Raw genomic sequence first — 16,778 nt, 5'->3', positions numbered from 1 at the left:
AAACTTATAAAATACGAATTTTATTATTTCATAATGAATATCCTTGCCAAAACACAAGATAATTACCAATTGATTAGATAATAACTTCCTTATATGATTAAAGTTGATTATTTGTATTAATTGGGTAACTTATTTTGCAAGAAATTGAAATTAGGTCAAATATAGATAATGATGAAATTAATTGTTTAATTTATATTATTTGTTATTTGATCCTTGTGTTATGAAAAGTTTCAATTTTCCCCTTTAGGTTTTATAATTTAAATTTGAACTTAAAAGTTTTGTTTTTGAAATTTAAATAGTTAAAACCCAAATGTTTTGAATAGTTTCAAAATTTGCCCTCAAGTATTGGAATTTAAATTATGATTAAAAGTTTAATTTTGATGTATATTTAAATTCTAAACCCTAATGTTTTGAAATGTTTCAAAACTTGTCCTCAAGTTTTGGAATTTAAAAGTTGATTAAAATTTTAATCTAGGAATGTTAAATTCTAAAAACCTAGTATTGTTTTGAAAAGTTCATATAACACCCTTATGGTTTTATTAATTAATTAAGGCGTATAATTAAAAGAGGTTTAATAAATCCATAAAAGTTTTGGTTTACATTTAATTGAAGTAAAAGTATAATCGTTAAATTTGACCACCTAGTATTTTAAAAGTGTAAAATACACCCTATACTATATATAACGTTAAAAGTCTAACATTATATATATGTATGAGTAAAAGTCAATCTTACCGTTAGTAGGCCTCATTCACGAAGCTGGTCTATAAGGGGTGTTTAAGGAAATTGCCTGTAAAATGGCGATTGAATGGGTATCCACTCTTACCCACCGCACTCTTGACTAGTGGAGGGTCGTTAGCCGAACGGGTAGGATAGGACAAAACCTTCCATTATAAGTATAATGAAGTAGAAAAGTAACTAAATGTTTTTTTTTCAAATTTCCAATCTTAGTTACTTAGGTAAAAATGAATTGGTGCAAGTCCATGAAATTACACTTTGTGCCCTTGCAAAGACGTCAGTGGAGCGTGTGTGGTTTACCGAAACACTAAATGGTTCTAAGCAAAGGTAGCAAAGGGTGACTCAATGTTTGTCATAGTTTGGTGGAGCGTGTGTGGTTTACCGACACATCGAATAGGTGATTGTAACATGTGAGGGCACCATGTAAGTTTACATGGTTATTCACACCCGCTTTGTGATCCTCGACATCCCAGTCACAAACAAGAGGGGCATATCGAGATTTAGACATGCCATTAACATGTTCAATGAATCTCAAAGGATCTAGGAGTTTTCATAGATTTAAAACTTAATTTTTTTTCGTTTTTCATGGTGGAAATTAGTGAATCGTCATTCACTTACCTTCAAATATTCTGCAACTAGATTACGACATCCCTTTTCTAGGTTGTAGCGTATTGTGTTGGGCCGTAGCCTTAATATCTCATTTGGGTGATTTATTAAGGACTCAATCTATCAACTAACTTGAATTTGTTTTCTCCCATTTTATAGATGTCAAAGTTCGACAACTATGGTCTTCCCAAGTCCTGTGGAACAAGCATTCCACATGAAGACAATATTCCACGATTCAATCGAGGAACAAGAGATCATGCTTCACTTCCTCCACCTCCTCCCGTTATTCTCCCTAACCCACAAGATCGAAGAATTGAAAGATTCAATGTTACTAAAGCCCTATTGGAAATGAAACATGAAGATGGTAAAGCCGTGTGTGCCCACGTTCTAGGAATGAAATCACACATTGATAGGTTGAGAATGTTGGGTGTGTCATTCCCGGATAAGTTGGCTGTGAACTGGGTTTTGCAGTCGCTTCCCGAATCATATAATGAGTTCAAAAGAAAGTATTATATGATGGATCATGACGAAAACCTCATTGATCTAATTTACATGCTCATTGCTGCTGAATCAGAAATGATTTGGCAAAGCAATGGAGCATATTTGTTGGGAGAATCAACCAACCATGTTTCCGAGGACGTTCTAGGAGAACCGACTTGCGTTTGCTGCCAAGAGAAAGGGCGTTCGATACAAGTCTGCCCTAAGAGCCTGAAGAATCCAGAAGATGGGAGAGTCAAAGAGTATGACTGTGCTTCAGGTAAAATCCACTATCTAACTCGATTAAGTTCCTAATCGTTGATTCTTAATACATAATGTGATAAGATTGCATTTTAATGTTTTGCAGGATCGATGAAAAGAGAGGAAGCTTGATGAAATAGCAAGATGAATCTAATCATGAAGACATGGATTTGAAGATTAGATTTTGAGCTTAGATAGAGTTGTTAGGAATATTTATTACATAGTTTTTCAGTTGATTTTGCATTGTAAGGACAAATATTTTCCGCTGCTTTTATGAATAAAATAAATTTTGTTTAACGTGTTTATTTATTTATTTCCTTGCAATGAAATCGTTGTGAAAAATTGATGTTCGTATATTTACAACAAATGGATGTGATTCTTAATTATGTTGTTTGTGGAAATGTCGAGAATTTACCAAATAGGGAAAGTTTCTCATCGCCCAAGTTTCTATTGGATAGAGATTTGGAATTGTACAACAAGAATTGTATGATGAATGAATAAACTTTCACATTTGGAAATTAGACTAATTCGTTGACAAAGTGTCAAGTGAAGGACTAGGAGATCGAGTACACAAGGTTATGTGTTGATCAAGTCCACCACAAGAGTAACAAAGATATTCGTCATGATTTACTAAAAGTTTAGTAAATATGATTATACTTATAAGATTAAGTGTAATTCTGAATTGATTGAAAAATGTTTAAATCAATAAGCATAACGAATATGAAGAATCAAGTAGGCAGAAAGATAAAAGTTTCTCCATTCTAAGAAGAAGGGAGATTACCTTTTACGTTTTATGATAGGTCTTAATAATTAAGAACCATATCTCAATTGATCATCTTGGTGAGTCTTAGTACAATTGTATCTCTAAGAAGAGGAATCAAGAATTGAAGAAATGGTTAAATCAAGAAGTCAATCATACTTCGTTCCAAAACAAGTCTTAGAGTTAAGATTGTGACATTGAGTAATAAGTATTAAGAAGGTTTATAACATTCATCAAATGAGGAAAGTTGTGATGTCTTGGATAAGACAAAGACCAACTAGGACCTATTTATGAAGTCTTTTGATAAAAACTACACTAACTCTTGAATATTTGTCAAGAAATGTTTATTGACAATAGAATCTTATATGTCGAAGAGTCAGTGGGAGTCTTAATGGCCTTGAAAAGTTTCAAGAACAAATCAAAATAGACCTTATTGATCATCACTAGCACACGACTTGAGGTTTATAACCTATCATGTTGACGTTATTTTGTTTCTGTGCCATTCCAATTGAGTTGATTATGCATGTGAGTTCTATGAGTTCTCATTTGAATGCACAAAAGGCAAGGACCTTGATCAATGAAAAGTACATTGATAGGAAAAGGTGAGCTTCTTAACTACTTGGAAGACATGGTGGGCAGCTGTGCTACCATAAGGCAAGAAATCAAGATTAAGAGAGTTCGGTCCATATGAATTTGAATTTGTCGCAAACTTTAGTTTTGACAAATTCACATGGATAGGAACACATACACCATTAAAATCTAAGTGTCATAAGATTCCCTCCTTCATGAAAATGATTGTGAGGAAATGCTTTCACTAATAGAGATTTTAAGAAGATAGTAATTGTGAAATTGTATTCTCGAATTTGATTATGGTTACGGTATCCCTTTCCAAAATTCGAATTGTGAGATTTAGCAATTGGTCTTAATTGTTTAGACACACATATGAGATATATAATGCAAAGGTGTATAAGATTATATAAAGGAGTATCATAGCATTAGGTATTAGAAACATGAAGAAATTCAATAGGTATTGTTTTTCTGGAAGTTAAGCTGTTTTCTGAATACATGTCAAAGCTAGTGGGAGCATAAGTATTATGTTTATAATAATCATCATGATAGTGGGAGCATAAATGTTATGATTGTATGATTATTAAGGCAAGTATTGCAAGTTAGCAGTATTAATTATAGAAAACAAGAGTCATACTTTGCAAAGTTGTGAGAGTTGAATAGTTGTTTTGCTATAATTAGGGGAGAGATTATTATGCTTCATTTCAAATCTAAAGGCTTAGGTTGTGGAATGTTAATAGATTTAGTCAAGAGTACATAGTGCTGATTGTGGCATCCCTCTTCATAGTTCGAATTGTGAGAATGTGACACATAAAATATTATGGCAAAAGGATTGATAAAGTATCGTATCATATCCCATACGCTTCGGGTATAGGATCGATTGCAACTGCTATAATATTTGACCATTCTAAAATTTTCCAAATGTCTAGCGCATTTAGAGGGAAAAAGGACAAGAATTGGTTTTTACTAAGATAATTAAACAACTATCAAAGGACAATCCAAAGTTCGTCGAGGATTGGTCGCTTGTGAGTAGTTGGAAGTATAGTATTAGATGGAGTATATCGACATTATTATAAATAGATAAGATTCTATTAAGAATAAGTTGTCATATGGTATGTATGTAAAGGTTTCCATGTTGGGAGTTAGATATTGAGAATCTATGTCTAGATTAGAAATTTTATGCAAAAGGATGTTCGAAGAAATGTACTTTGAGTGAGAGACATCACGTCTATGGAATTGTATTGTAACAATTATAGAGAACTTTGTAATTTCATTGGCAATAGTCATTGTGACTTTAGTGCAATGCAATGACATTACGAAAGAATCATTGCATAAAAGATTAGAATCTAACATATTCTATAAGTGGCAAGAATTTGATATTCTTACACTTGTGGAAAGGATTAGGAGTTGTGAAATGAGTATGATTGGAAATGTGTTCATTTAATCTATTTCACAAAGTAAGAACCATAGGTAAACATTGTGTGCATGCTGAGAGCATAGGACAAGTGTTGTAATTCAAGTAAGAAGTTGATTACCCGGAACGACAAATAATGAGTAATCGATATGGTGATAAATAAAAAGTGTTTTATTTATACTCAAAGGTTTGAGACCATATGGGATTAGTATTATTCTTGTGTTTCACTTTGCATGTTTTGACTTCCTAAATAATTTAATTGGTTAAGTACGGTCAAATTATTCAAACGAGCCACAGTCGTTCATATGTTGGAAGTAGGTATGAGTGAAGATTGTCATGAATTGGTGTGTGGATTGTCTAAAAGAGTATTAGACATAAACAAATGTTTGCTGCAACGTTCACGAGTGCTTATGAATATGATTTGAGCATTGGATTAAACCCACGCTCACTTGGATCACTCCATGAGTTGTATCACAAGTGATTGGTGAGACGATAATATCTTATATTCTTGAAACCGAGATGTATAAGTTGTATCTTGCAAATCGGTTGCACATTGATAATATGTAAACGCACCAGTAACTTGGTGTCATAAAACATATTGTTGTGTGTGATTCGGTGAGTGAGTGCAAGCGAACATTGAATCAAAGTTTATCCGTTCCTTTTATCCAAAGTATGATAAAAGCGACATCTTTTGGGCCCTCGATGATTTAGTGATGACAAACGTAAATGCTCGGCCGGGCTAGGGCTAATTTGATTTGTTCAATTAGTCAGTCGTCATAAATCGGAAGTTGAGAAATGGTACAGAGAGAATGATTATAAATCATGTCTTATACGATATCTAGAATGGAGGAATATATGATCCCTTGTCTAAGGTCACGCGTATCTGATAGGATCAGAGTCGACAGCGGCTTTGGAAAGCTACGATTGCAGATCAGGATCTAAAGTCATACATGGAATAGTTATTAGACTTATCCAAGTGGGATACTGTTGGATTAGTGTCTAAGTCCATAACTATTTTGGTATGTACTTGACCCGATGGTGCATGGTCCTTTTGGGTCGCCTTCACCAAAGCAACTTGATGGGATGAATTATGGAGAGAAAGGATTAAATATGATTTATTAATATATTATGAGAATAATATATTAAAGGAGAAATCATATTGTTTAATTAATATTAGTCAAGAATTAATAAGAATTAAGTTTGTGACTAAAAGAGATTAATTAAACTTAAGGGACTGGAATTGTAATTATAAGATAATTGCAATTGGGCTATAGATTACCTTATATTATAAGGTTGGACGAATTCTATGGGGAAACCCATAAGAAATCGTCCAAGGCCTTTAATTAAAGGAGTCCATGGGTTGCTTAGGGCTTAAGCATCCAAATTAGGGTTTCCTTGTTAGATAACCCTAATAGCCTCTCTATATATAGAACCCTTATGCCTAAAAAACGTGGACAAGCTTCCTTTTAGGGTTTTGGACGGTTTTGGGCAGCCTCCATCTCTTCTCCTCTTTATCCTCTTGCTCTTGGTGTTTGTGAACCATTATAGAAGTGACATTTGTGACTCTAAGCTTTCTAAAGTCAATACAAGAAGGAAATGTGATTGTTATTGCTACATAACAATCAAGGTAATATCTTAAACCCATTATTATGTTAATATCGATTTCCATATGCTAGAATTAGAGTTTATAGTCTTGGATAAATTGCATGTACAATAGAGAAACCTAGATCCAAGCATTAGGGTTTGTATGAGCACATAGGATGTTCTTATGACTAAAACCCATCAGTTTATATGTATGTGCACATGTTTGTTGGTTTGGGAAATGGTTGAAGCAGGTCCTGCTGTGTGCAGTAGGCCAAGACACCATGGGCGGACCAGGTAGACTGCAGGCCCGGGCCGGATAATTCTAGTCCGGCCAAAGGCCCGGAGAGAGGTCCGAACAGGATGAAAGCCCTGAGGAGGGCGGTCCAAACGTGACGAGGGTTAGGTGAGCGATCCAAATAGACTAAGGACTGGGAGTCGATCCAGTTAGACTGATGGCTCATTATGCATATTGTTTGCTTATATGTTTATATTATATGGTTATATCTGTATGGCGTGGGTATTTTAGGGAAACTCACTAAGCTTTGGGCTTACAATTTTAGGTTTTGTTTCAGGTACATCAGATGATCGTGGGAAGACAAAGGTGTGATCATACAACTCCTCATGTTTATGATTTGTTTCTGGGATACTCTGATATTATACTATTTTGAAAACAAGTTTTGTAATAATTAATGGTTTTGAAATGTTTTGAAAAAGTTTAAATTTGGCTTGATTTTCATGGATGTTATAAATTGGTATCAGAGCCTTGGTTTGAGTGAATTGGATGAAACACTTTCATTTCTCCAGTTTCAAGCCGAGGATAAGATTACAAAACGATATTCTTAAAATGTTTTCAAAATAATAAAGGAGGATGCAAGTGTACGATCAGCCGGAGCTTGCAGATAAACCCCAAAATACCTTACGGATTATTTGATTTATGTGATATGTTAGAACAACATGCTAATACTAGGCTAGGGATCTCCAGGGATGGCATGATAGAATTGCCTGATTACATGATGTCTGATAGCCTAGGGTTTTCCTTATATGAGACTGACATCATTACTATGGTTGCTTAGGTGTTGTTTGTTTTTTTGAAGTCAAAATGTATACAGTCTACGGACCACATCTGCAAGCCTCTGCGGCAGAAGAGATGGACCAAATGTCTGCAGTCTGCAATAAGAAGACTGTTTGTTTTTAACGTCTGCGGGCCGTTAAAATAAATTGAATTTTTAAACTTAATTTCATGTTATAAACATTAAAAATGCATTTTTAACAAAAAAATGAAAGAAAAAAAAAACTGCACGATGGCCATTTTTTTTTTTGGTTTAGGTTAAAATAAGGTCTAAAGACCTTTGAAGACAGTGGCCCATGTCTGCGCCAGGAAGACTTTGCGCAGACGTTTTCTGATCTGCGCACTTCCAAAAAACAAACAATCTGCGAGGGCATACGTCTGCGCGTTGTCTGTGCGGCGCAGACAAAAGTGGTTGCGCAGATCTTCACACAAAAAACAAACAGCCCCTTAGTGTACGTATCACGACTGTACATAATTAAGATCTTATAGCCTGACAATGTTTGGTTTCACCTTATTTCCTTTTCTTGTTTGATGAAGGGCTTAGGGGAGGATCCAAGATTCAAAAGTCTACAGGGTCCAGAATTATGTTTGGCTAGCATACACGAGTACTATAAGGTTGGGAGCCGGACGGGCTTTTCAGTACCGGGACTTCGACAACACGAAGCCCCCTACTTTTTATGGGACTCAGGACCCCATCAAATCCATGAGATGGTTGTCTGACGTGGAGGGGTGTTTCTTCACGTGCTTGTGTCCTACTAACCAGAAGGTCAGATATGCCCTGAACTTGTTGAGATCCGGGGCAAAGGATTGGTGGAGACTGATGACTAGGTCTTATTTAAATGACCAGAGAGTTGCGGTTACTTGGGAGTAGTTCTGGGATACGTTCCGCACTCGCTACATTCCATGGGTCGAGCGGTAATGAATAGCTCAGGAGTTTTTGGAGTTGAGATAGGACGGTGAGACAGTGACGAAAATCACCCGCATGTTGGTGATGTTCTGCCCGGATTTTGCCTCTTAGCAGGCTTAGATGACACGTTATCTGAGGATGCTCAAGACTGAAATTCGTCATTTTGTTGCTACTCAACGGTGTGATACCCTGCTAGATCTATAGGTGTGACAACCCGAAATTTATTCCTTCATTTTTAACCCCTTTTTCCGTTAATAAGCCTCGTTTTATTTAATTGTCCGTTAACTTATGGATTGGTTAATTAATTTGGGACTTTTTAAATGACTTTATAAGGGTTGAAATAAATCAGAAACACCCACAAAATGCCCTTAAAAATGTTTAGTTTCAACCAAGTCAAAATACGACTACCAAATCGGGTGCGACCAAAAGCTCCGTTTAACGGCAGTATCGGGTAGATTTCCACTGAGCCTCAAATAAAGCCCCTATATAAGGGAGAGTAAACTTCATTTCCACCCTTTTTACTCTCTCTCTCTCTCTACATTCTCTCTCTACAATTTATTTTCGATCCAAAATCGTCCGTTTCGAGCCCCAACGAGTAAGAAATCTACCCTAACTTGTTGTATAGCTTATCTAGCATGCAAATTCGAGTTTAAGACATAAAATAGGGACAATATTATGTGTTTATGTCCCACGAACACTCTTGGACCGTGAACACTCCGAAATGGGTTTTTTAAGCCCCAAAACCCCTCTAAACTACCCCTAAAGCTTAGATATGGCTAAATGACTTATGGAAACGGACTTAGAACACCTTGAAACGAGTTTTTGGAGAGTAAACTTGAGTTTACTGCCAAGAACTTGATTGGGCCGTAAACTCCTCTTCAAGGGGAGTAAACTCAATTTCACGTGTTAGAAATGCCCTCAAACACCTCCTATGGCCTTGGAAAATGTCTAGAAGCAACCTCCATTGTAGTAAGGACATTAAACATCAATTAAACCGAAGGAATAGGAATTTACGGCCGTAAACTCCCATAGAATTGGTCCATGGGCCGTAAACTCCCATTAAGTGCCCAAATGATGCCTAAACTCCTTCATTTGACTTGGAAAATGCATAGAACTTTATTCCCTACCACTTAAGACCTTAAAACACCAAAGGAATATGTGTGGGGGAGTTTACGGCTATAAACTCCTAGTTTACTGCCGTAAACTCCAATAAATGGTCAATTTGTGAGTTAAAACCCTTTCCAATGCATTAGACTCAAACCTAGATTTAATCCCCAAGTGTTTCAAGGCCATTTAGCACTCAAGAACCTCATCCATGATTTTACGGCCGTAAAATCATGGGTATGAGGTGTTTACAGCCGAGATCTCTCTTAAGAGTTTACTCTTGAAGAGTAAACTCCTTACCCAAGCCATACATGTCCATAAATGTTACCCGGGACACTCCAAGTGCTCAACCAAAGTGTTTACCGCACTTTATGATGCGTATACTTGTTTAATTAGTATTATATGTACTAATTGTATGTAAACATATGTTATCATATGTTAATAGGTCACAATGTGTGTTCAAGTCTTTACTTGACACCAAACACCCAACCGGCACCTTCGTCGGATCCACTTACATCAAGTGAGTTCATACCCCTGAATTAACCTTTTTAAATGTTTTTACATGTTTTATGGGGGGGGGGGGGGAATACAAGTTAAACATGCCAGTTATCATATCAATCACATGTGATTGATAACCCGCATGCACAACGATTTCTTACACTGTCAACTGTTTTACCAAGTATGATACAATAAATGGTTTTTCTAAAACGTTTTTACTTGTACAAAGCTTTCCTCAAATTGACTTTCGCACTGAATGCTTTAGAAAAGTTTCACTTAAAACTAGTTTATGAAAGGTTTCCAAAGGAATTCCAAAGGTTTTCAAACTGATTTTACAAAAGAATACCAATTCGTGATTTTCTTAAGTATAAAGGTTTTTCCTAAAGTTTTTCATCAAAGATTTCTCCCATGTTTTTATACTCCTACTTGATAATGCTTTCACTTTGTGATACGCTTATACTTGTTACCACTTTTACTTCACTTATACTTGTTATTCTTATACTTCACTTATACTTGTTATCACTTTTACTTCACTTATACTTGTTAACGCTTATACTCCACTTATACTTGTAACACTTTTACTTCGTAATATGCTCCTACTTCACAATACGCTTATACTTCACAATACACTCCTACTTCACGATACGCTCCTACTTCACAATACGCTTATACTTCACGATACACTCCTACTTCACGATACGCTCCTACTTGTTAACACTTATACTTTTGTGGAACACTTCTACTTTGTTAAACACTTAAACTTAGCTAAATGCATGCCTATGCTTGTATATATATATAATGTTTAAAGGACTTAGGAAGGCTTGTTCGCCCTATTTCCTTTTCTTCGTTGAGATGTGGTCTGGTGGGATCGAATACCCATCCGAAAGTCGTTTGATCATTAGTTATACATTATGTACACAAGCATAGACATATAGGTTTACATTATTCAGTTCAGTTGTGAGTCTCTATCATTAGTCCAGTATTTCACATCAGATCTCACTACACGAGATACATCTTCAGTACACGGCCTTCTCCGTTGTCAGGATAGTAACCAGAGTCTCTTGTAGGGAGAGCGGGCATTATGTGTATAGATCTATACGATATTGACACCCCCGCACCCTGACTGCTAGCTACAATCCCCGACCTACCAAGCTCAATGTCACATTATTACCGACGCTTGCAGGGCGTCAAGTTCTCTAGTGTCTATTAGTATGGTTGCGAGTATCTCGGGGTTACCTTATAATTCATGGGATTAAGGTAATAGGTTTTAACACTGTATTCACTGTATTTAGACCTTGCTAGACGTATCATTCATTTGATACTATATGGGGTCTGTGTTCACTGTATTTAGATTTTTCTAGATGTAACATTCATTTGATATTGTCTGGGGTATGTGTTCACTATTTTTAGACCTTGCTAGACGTATCTTTCATTTGATATTGTCTGGGGTCTGTGTCTCCCTTTTTGTTAGAATGAGCCAGGCGTACCGTTCATTCGATACTCCTCTGGAGTCTATGATTTCTTTTGCCTTAGTCAGCAGTCTTCACTGCTGAGGCATATGTTATTTTCCCTGATATTCTCCTACTTTCTTTGAAATCAATACCATATTTTGATAATGATAATGTTAAGGGGAAAACTACTCTTTACCACATAACTCTGTCCAGTCTTGGTAGAAGACTGCTTTTAATTAGAAAATATAGGATTTTCTGGAAAGGACTCTAATTCATTGTATACTTTAAACCTACTACTTATATAAAGTTATTTGGATGAAATGACACTAAATACTTATGAACTCACTAGAATTTGTAAAAATGTTGATACTCGCATTTCAAATAACTTGTATTCTGAGGTCAGCTTTAGACATCTACATTCCAGGAGCTTTTAGATAAGGACAGTTTAGTACCACGCTGCATCTATATTATTACTTGTATTACTTTGATGATGTAATGTAATGTAAACCATGTAAAACTGTTACTATTAATGCAATGGTTGTTGTACTTTGATTACTATACTGCATATGTTGTGATACTTAATATGACGTCATCCACCCCAGAACGTTTCTGCCGTTCCAGTTTTGGTGTGTGACAATAGGAAGCCTCTAGGCGGCATGAGTTGGAGATTGAGCTACAGTTGAAGGAGCAGTGGCGGGCCCTGAAACAGTCGAAGCGGTATAACGCTGCTGATTCTAGAGTAGGGGACAACAGGGCCGCACTTGTGGCAAGTGCAGGAAAGGTAATTAAGGGGTTTGTAGATCGCGTAGAGGATGCCGCAAATTTGGCCAAGAGAGAAATATCACGGGGGATTGTCGCCAGACGGCCCCGGTTCAGGATATAAGGATATGCTACCATTTTCATCAGGTTGGTCATGTGAAGACCAACTGTCCGTAGCTCGCTGCTAGGCTAGCGCATGCTCCAACACTGGCTACACTGAGAATTACCGATGAGAGGCAGGCTAGAGTAGAGCTCCCGAGGGATCAGGGACGCGCCTTCCATTTTCCAGCTGAGGAGGCCAGAGCATCACCAAATGTGGTTGTTGGTATGTTTCTATCCTTATTCTCATTTATTATATATGTTTTACGCTTATCTGTTGTACCTGTGAATAGGTATATTTTTAGTGAACTCCTTGCCAAAAATGGTTTTATTTGACCTGGGGACGAGTCGGTCGTTTGTATCTCAGGTGTTTAGTGTGCAAGTAGGAAAGCTAGAGTGTCCGCTGCGAGCCTCTATCGCCAACGGACACAGGGTTTCTGCTTCCTCGATCTATCGAATACGTGAGTTGAAGATCTTTGGGTTGTCCTTCCTGATTGACTTGATTCCGATCCCAATGCAGGATGTTTCTGTGTGATTGTGAGGATGGACTGGTTTAGTCGATTCAGCGCCATGATCGACTGCAAGGGTCAGCGGGTAGTGGTTCGAACCCCAAGTAGGGGTAGAATTGATTGTCTATGGTGAGGGTACCAGAGTGTGACCAGGATTTTGTTCAGCTGCAAGGTCCAGACAGTATAGTCAGCACATGTGTGCGTGTTATCTAACATATGTGGTGGATACGCGAGATAGAGATTAGATTTCAGTTTCAAAGGTCCCAAAGGTCAGGGAGTTTGCGGAGGTGTTCCCTGAGGAGTTACTAGGGATATCTCCAGAGAGGCAGATCGAGTTTAGGATTGACCTAGTGCCAGGTGCGACTCCCATCGCCAAGGTTCCGTACCGGTTGCCACCACCAGAGATGTAGGAGCTGTCTTCATAACTGTAGGAATTGCTGGGAAAGCAGTTCATTCATCCGAGCAGTTCTCCCATGGGAGTGTCGATACTCTTCGTTAGGAAGAAGGATGGTTCACACCGGATGTGCATCAACTACCGGGAGTTGAACAAGTTGACAGTGAAGAACCGTTACCCACTCCCGAGGATAAATGATTTATTTGACCAGTTACAGGGTGAATCCTGATTTTCCAAGATAGACTTGAGATCTGGGTATCATCAGGTCAGGGTCAGAGAGGAGGACGTGGAGAATACCGCGTTATGAACATTACGAGTTTTTGGTGATGCCGTTTGGGCTCACCAACGCGCCGACAGTGTTTATGGACCTGATGAATCGGATCTGCAGACTGATGCTTGATTGCTTGATCATCGTGTTTATAGACGATATCTTGGTATATTCCAAGACCCGAGAGCAGCATGAGGAGCATATACGGGAGTTATTGGGAGTTTTGAGGCGGGAACGACTTTATCCTAAGTTCTCAAAGTGTGAGTTTTGGTTACAAGAGGTTCAGTTCCTCGGACATCTCGTTAACCAGGATGAGATTTTGGTCGATTCGGCCAAAATCGAGGCGGTTATGCAGTGGGAGGTCCCGAAATATCCTTCGGATATCAGGAGTTTTCTGGGATTGGCAGGGTACTACCAAAAATTCATACAAGATTTCTCCAAAATTGCAATACCCCTCACTCGTCTGACGAGGAAGGGGTGGATTTCTAGTGGGCCCCCAAGCAACAGAGGGCGTTTGAGACCCTCCAACAGCGACTAAGCGAGGCTCCAGTCTTGACTCTCCCAGAGGAAGTTGAGGATTTTGTAGTGTTCTGTGATGCATCCATCACAGGACTGATGACGGTCCATATGCAGAGAGGACGGGTGATAGCCTACGCATCGCGACAACTGAAGCCGCATGAGACGAGGTACCCTACTGATGATCTGGATTTGGGAGCGGTGGTATTCGGTGTCAATATTTGGAAACATTACCTATATAGGGTTCGTTGTACCATATATACAGACCACAAGAGCCTGAGACACATCATGGACCAACCGAACCTGAACATGAGACAACGTAGGTGGCTAAATGTAGTCAAGGACTACGACTGTGAGATCATTTACCACCTAGGTAAAGTGAACGTGATGGCGGACACTATAATCCGCAAGTTGGTTGGTTCTTCCATACCAGTAACATGTATAAGGATATCGGTGGATTCTCTACTCGTGAGTTTGATTAGAGATGCTCAGGATATGGGGATGCGACTAGAGAACTGGAAACTGGAGAGGATTAGGGTAAGAACACTTGATTTGTGCAGGATAGTCAGGGATTGTTGACCTGATGCGATCCGATATGGATTCCGATGTCTGGTGGAGTCAGGTAAACGGTTATGGAGGAGACTCATAAGTCTCACTTCTCTATTCATCCGGGAGACACCAAGATGTACCGAGATTTGATATTTAGCTACTAGTAGCCGTGCATGAAGCGAGAAATCGCTTGGTACATCGAGAGGTGCTTGACCTGTAGGATGGTCAAGGCCGAGCATCAGAGGTTGCATGGCAAATTGCAGCCTCTAGAGATTCCCATGTGGAAATGGTAACAAATCACGATGGATTTGGTTACCAAGTTGTTGAGGACAGCGAAGGCATATGATGCTATATGGGTCATCGTGGATCAATTGACCAAGAGTGCCAATTTCCTAGCCATACGGGAGAGTTCGTCGGCAGAGAAGCTGGCCGACGTGTATGTCCGCGAGATCGTTGCTCGCCACGGAATTCCGATCTCTATTGTTTCTGACCGAGATGTTAGATTCACCTCCCGCTTTTGGCAGAAAATCCACGAGGAGCTGGGTATGTGACTACATTTTAGCACAACATATCATCTGTAGACCGAAGGCCAGAGCGAGTGGATTATACAAACCCTCGATGACATGTTGAGGGCTTGTGTCATAGATTTCAGTGGGAGATGGAATTCCCATCTACCCCTTGCAGAGTTCACCTACAATAACATACATCATTCCAGTTAGTGTTGGCAATGGGTCGACCTGGGTTGGGTTCGGGTTCAACTCATTTAATTTCGAAAATTTCAACCCAACCCAACCTGTTTATTTTTAATGGGTTATTATTTCCAACCTAACCCAACCTTTTAGATAAATGAGTTGTCACTGGGTTGACCTGTTTATTTGAATATTATCATGTATTAATCAAAGTATTAATTTGTAAATTATAATGTTGCATTATTATTATCTATGTTTAATAAAATTTAATCCTAATTTACATCCTTTTATGTTTAATATATATATATATATATATATATATATATATATATATATATATATATATATATATAAGTTAAATGGGTTGACGGGTTGAAATTTTTTACCCAACCCAACCTATTTAATTAAATGGATTCGACGGGTTGACCCAATTAAGTTAAATGGGTTGAAAATCTCAATCTAACCAACTAATTTTGAGTTGGGTTCAGGTTAGATTGGTGGGTTGGGTCGATTTTTGCAAGCTCTAATTCCAGTATTGGTGCCCCACCTTTTGAGTTGTTGTACGGGCGGAGATGTCGCATGTCGGTCTGTTGGGGTGAGGTTGGTCACCGAGTGATGGGGTGGACAGAGGTAGATTTATAATTGACTGAGAAGATTCTGATGGGTTTTGAGCATTCTAACACTTCCTAAGTGTACATGCAACCCTAATAACCTTGGATCTATGTTTGTCTAATTGTCATGCAAAGTTGAATTCCAAGGTTATATTCCTATCTAGCATACATGGGGAACAATTTTAACATAAAGTATAGATAGAATAACTTACCTTGTTGTTGTTTGTGTTCCTTGAAACCTTGTGAGCCTAGCACCCCAAGTGTGATGCCTCAAATGCTTCACACAACACCAAATGCTCTTGGAAGAACTTATGAGAGAACACACACTTCTTCAAAATCGGCCAAGCCCTCTTATTTCTTAGTGTAGCCGATTTTGGGTGGAGAACATGTTACTTATATAGTGTTGACACATCTAGGGTTAAACCCTAATGTGTCATGACTCTTCATTTCCATGACCCATGGGTTTGTAACTCCCATGGAGTATCCATGGAGCATCCTATGGGTGGAACCCAACTTGATAGTCCATGGAGCCTTTTAGCCCACTATACAAGATATGGATGATTTACATAATCAACCCATATATTTAATTAGTTATCATTTGATCACTTAATTAATTCTAAATTAATTCTTGATCAAACTAATCAAATAATATTATTAATATATTAGAACTTATAATATATTAATAATCTCCAAGTGTTATTTCTCTCATTTAGTCTATCCAATTGCATGGTGCCATGCAACCCAAATGGACCATGCCGGGTCGGGTCAAGTACATACCAATATTAGTTATGGACTTAGACACCTTATCCAACAGTCTCCCACTTGGATAAGTCTAATAACTATTACTGCAAGTATGACTTCAGGAACCGATCGGCAACCGTAGCTCTTTTCAAGATTTCTCGAAACTGAGAAGATGATGGTACGCCATTTAAGATAAGTGATCATATAATC

This window comes from Lactuca saligna, chromosome 5, assembly GCF_052625555.1.
Source record: "Lactuca saligna cultivar CGN05327 chromosome 5, ASM5262555v1, whole genome shotgun sequence".
NCBI lineage: Eukaryota > Viridiplantae > Streptophyta > Magnoliopsida > Asterales > Asteraceae > Lactuca > Lactuca saligna.
Note: the sequence above shows the minus strand (reverse complement) of the source record.